The sequence below is a fragment of the Brassica napus genome, unplaced genomic scaffold (genome assembly GCF_020379485.1).
Source record: "Brassica napus cultivar Da-Ae unplaced genomic scaffold, Da-Ae ScsIHWf_147;HRSCAF=263, whole genome shotgun sequence".
Lineage (NCBI taxonomy): Eukaryota > Viridiplantae > Streptophyta > Magnoliopsida > Brassicales > Brassicaceae > Brassica > Brassica napus.
The window spans coordinates 45,001-50,000 of NW_026014891.1; positions in this window are offsets into that span (position 1 = coordinate 45,001).

Below are 5,000 nucleotides of genomic sequence, written 5' to 3' on the forward strand. Positions count from 1 at the left end.
GCAGCTTCTCATTTCTGACCCGACTGGCTCTTACCGCGGGCACTGCCGAACGTACCGCCGAACGTTCTGAAAATCCGACTTACCAGTTTGATCCGATTCTTCAGTTTGATCATCTGAGCTTCTCAAGGGGAAGGATACTTAAGCTCTCTGAAGATATTGGACACATTTGGAACACATCAGTTCATGAGTTTCCTTCATCCGATCATGCAGACCGTCCGGACCATGTACTGCTCCTTACCGCGGGACATGCATCCAGATTCATCGAATCTGGACAAGAGTAGGCAAAGGGTTCACTTTGGCCAGTCAACATAATTTTCTGTGTATTGACCAGATCTGGTCTTTGTTATATTTTCTATGTCTTATTTTCACACAAAATGATTTATTTCATTTTGACTAAAACTTGTATAAGTACTCCATCATTTCTGAATAAAGATATCGATTTTTCCCTTCAAAACTTCTTAAGTTTTCTCTCTTTGTTCATTGCAAAGAACTTGTTCTTAGTTTACTTAGGTGTGGTTAGCATCCGAGCAAACACCTTGTCTAATCGGACCGGTGAGTCACATCCGGCGATCTAGTCAAGTCAGTCTCCACAACGGACCTGTGAGTCACATCAGGCGTTGTTCAGACTTGGAAATATCGAAGGCCTTCCGCATCCTTCGTGAGATCCCTCGATCCATCACTTCTCCATCCGGAGATCCTATCAAATACCGTACCGGCTGAGTGTTCCGATCTAAGGGTCTATCAAAGTGGTATCAGAGCCACTCAACCGGTATCATCTTCTCATTCCATCTTCTCATCTACCATCTTCTTCATCTAAAAAGTTCTTCTTCTATCTATCTTGAACCCGGGCCACTCATTACCACCATATAAAAAAAAAAAAAAAAAGAAAAGAAACAGTATAAAAAAAAAAAAAAAAAGAAAGATTGTGGTGGTGGTGGAAGAGAAAGCCTGCTGGCTGAAGAGTAATCCGGCCTTTGAGTTGGTTAAGGCGGGTTCCCCTTGTAATCTCTTATCTACCTTCTCTTGTGACCCTTGTTTGATTGGATCTGACCCACTGAGTATCTTTGGACTTGTCTTTCTCTGAACTTTGAGAACAAACCAAAATCTTGTGTGAACCACTTCAAATCTTTGAGAGAAACACGTGAGTGGGAGAGGAAACAAACACTTGAGAGTGTGAGGTATTTGTTACCCTAACGTTTATTGTTGAGAATTTCAGGAAGAACCATGAGCAGTGAGGAAGAACGGAACCGTCCCGGAAATTCTGTAGCCGGACTCTCAAACCTCCAAATGAGGGCTTTAAACGATACTTTTACTAACCTTATGAATGCAGGACTTGAGCAGATCCATCAAAGGTTAGATGAGATTCAGGAGAGCCAACAAACCAGATCTAGAACCGGAACCAGACGAGCTCAACCTAGACGGAACAGCCAATCCGATCTAGAAATCTTTGACGAAGATACCAACGATGATCAATCCATCAACCGACCCAGGAGAGGACATAGAAACCGAAACCCAGGTGAAGTCAATCCTTTTGCTAGAGCTGAACGAAATGAAAATGGGTTGGGTGCTTTGAAATTGAAAATTCCAAGCTTTGAAGGAAAGAATGATCCTGATGTCTTTTTAGAATGGGAAAGGAAAATTGAACTGGTTTTTGATTGTCAAAACTTGTCTGATATTAGGAAGGTTAGGTTAGCAGCTTCTGAATTTTCTGGCTATGCTATTAACTGGTATGACCGAGTTGTGACTCACAGGAGGAGAACAGGTGAAGCACCAGTGGAGACTTGGTTGGGGCTTATTACGCTTATGCGGAAACGCTTCGTACCGGACCATTACCAACGCGACCTACACCACAAACTCAGGAGGCTACTTCAGGGAACAAAGTCGGTTGAGGACTACCATCAGGAAATGGAGACTTTGATGCTTAAGGCTGATGTGGATGAACCTGTAGACGCAACCATGGCTAGATTCCTCACTGGACTCAACCGGGACATCCAAGACCGCATGGAACTTCAGGATTATAGTGACTTGGAACAGATGCTACACAAGGCTATCCTGATTGAGCAGCAAGTCAAAAGGAAAGGACTCTCCAAATCCACCTTCCCTTCAAAATCACCTTTTCCATCTAAGCCTAGCTACCAAGACAAAGGTAAGTATCCTGCCACAACAAATACTGCTTTGAAAACTGATGTTCCTACTCGTGTGGATAAAGGAAAAGCAGTGGAAAACCCCAGCAGAACAAGAGACATAAGGTGTTTCAAGTGTCAGGGCCTCGGACACTATGCCAACAAATGTCCAAACCAGCGGGTGATGGTTCTTTTGGAAAATGGTGATGTAGAATCCGAGGAGGACAAAGAGGAAAAAGAGGACCTTGGTCCCATTTTTGATGAGGAAGAAGAGCCCTTTGATTACCCAGCCAGTGGACCACTTCTTGTTACAAGAAAGCTCTTGGAGGAACCGATCTTAGAGGACGAAATTGAGGAAGTAATTGATGAGTTCTGTTCCTCGTTTGTTAAAGAAACAGGACCGGTCTACGACGAGGACAATCTCAGCTTTCCAGCTACTGGTCCTCTTCTTGTCACTAGACGATCCTTAAGTGTTCAGCCTAAAACCGACGAGAAGGAACAAAGGGAGAATCTCTTTCACTCTAGATGTTTTGTTTCTTCTAAAGTTTGCTCTTTGATTATAGATGGTGGCAGCTGTACCAACGTGGCTAGTGATACCTTGGTGAAGAAACTTGGACTTGTTACACGTCCACTTGCCAAACCTTTCAGGTTGGAATGGTTGAATGAGGACGGAGAGCAATACGTCAAGGAACAGGTGACTGTTCCGATCACTATCGGACGGTACGAGGATGAGGTCGTGTGTAACGTCCTTCCCATGGACGCTTGTCACATTCTTTTGGGTCGACCTTGGCAGTTCGACAAGAAGGCCGTCCATGATGGCTACACAAACCGCCACTCCTTTGAACACAATGGAAAGAAAATCACCTTGGTTCCCCTTTCTCCCTTAGAAGTTCACCAAGATCAAATCCAACTTAAGAAGGGACGAGAACAAGACTCCAAACCTGAGGCATCAGCAAGAAATTCCAACTTCTACATCAAACAAGGTCAGGTAAGAAAAACCCTTGCCACCAAAAAGCCATTCCTTTTGCTTGTTTATAAGGAATCTCTTATGGCCTCATCTTCTTCTCACCTTGCACCGGACATTCCGAGTGATTTGAAAGGATTATTGCAGGAGTTTTCTGATGTATTTCCTGAAGAAAATCCAAAAGGATTGCCTCCAATCCGTGGCATTGAACATCAGATCGATCTCGTTCCAGGCGCGTCCTTGCCAAACCGACCAGCGTACCGCACTAACCCCGTCGAGACCAAGGAACTCCAAAAGCAGATTGATGATCTTCTTGACAAAGGATACATCCGAGAAAGCCTCAGCCCATGTGCTGTACCTGTCCTACTCGTGCCAAAGAAAGATGGGTCGTGGAGGATGTGTGTGGACTGTCGGGCCATAAACAACATCACGGTAAAGTATCGCCATCCCATCCCTCGTCTTGATGACATGCTTGATGAACTTCATGGTGCTTGTGTCTTTTCTAAGATAGACTTGAAAAGTGGATACCACCAGATTAGAATGAAAGAGGGAGATGAATGGAAAACGGCCTTTAAAACAAAACTAGGATTGTATGAATGGTTAGTTATGCCTTTTGGTTTGACTAATGCACCTAGTACTTTCATGCGTCTGATGAACCATGTGTTGAGATCCTTTATTGGTCATTTCGTTGTTGTGTATTTTGATGATATTCTTGTTTATAGCAAAAACCATGAGGAACATCAAAGGCATTTGAGAGCCGTTCTTGAAGTCCTTAGGGACGAACGTTTGTTTGCTAACCTTGGAAAGTGTTCTTTTGGTACAGATCAAGTTGTTTTCCTAGGTTTTGTTGTAGGAAAAGATGGCCTGAAGGTTGATGAAGAAAAGGTCAAAGCCATCCGCGACTGGCCCATTCCTAAGTCCGTAAGTGAGGTTCGAAGCTTCCATGGCCTTGCTGGTTTCTATCGACGGTTCGTCCAAGACTTCAGTTCTATAGCCGCTCCTCTCACTGAGGTTATCAAGAAGAATGTGGGTTTCAAGTGGGAACAACCTCAGCAGGAAGCTTTCCAAATCCTAAAAGAGAAGTTAACTCAAGCCCCTCTTCTTGCTTTACCCGATTTTTCTAAAACTTTTGAGATTGAGTGTGATGCTTCCGGAGTGGGTATTGGTGCTGTTCTTATGCAGGATAGGAAACCCATCGCATACTTTAGTGAAAAACTTGGAGGAGCTACCTTGAATTACCCAACCTACGACCAGGAGCTTTATGCTTTGGTGAGAGCACTTCAAACTTGGCAGCACTACCTTTGGCCCAAGGAATTCGTCATTCATACCGACCATCAGTCCCTGAAACATTTGAAGGGACAACAGAAGCTTAACAAGCGCCATGCTCGTTGGGTTGAATTCATTGAGACATTTCCATACGTGATCAAGTATAAACAAGGTAAGGAAAATGTTGTGGCCGATGCCTTGTCACGCAGGTATGTTCTCCTTTCAGCTCTTGAGACCAAACTTCTTGGATTTGAATTTATCAAAGAGATTTATGCATCTGATCCGGATTTCAAAGAGGTTTTCAAAAAGAGTTCCAAAACTGCTTATGGGAAGTATTATCAGGTTGCTGGTTTCTTGTTTTATGATAACCGCTTGTGTGTTCCCCAATGTTCTTTGAGGGAGTTGTTTGTCAGGGAAGCACACGGAGGTGGCTTGATGGGACACTTTGGTGTGAAGAAAACCTACAAGGTTGTGTTCGATCATTTCTATTGGCCGGGTCTCATGAAAGATGTTGAGAGGATTTGCAGTCGATGTGTTGTGTGCAAAAAGTCTAAATCCAAAGTCTTGAACCAAGGTTTGTATACAGCTCTACCCATCCCTTCTCATCCATGGGTAGACATTTCTATGGACTTTGTACTTGGATTGCC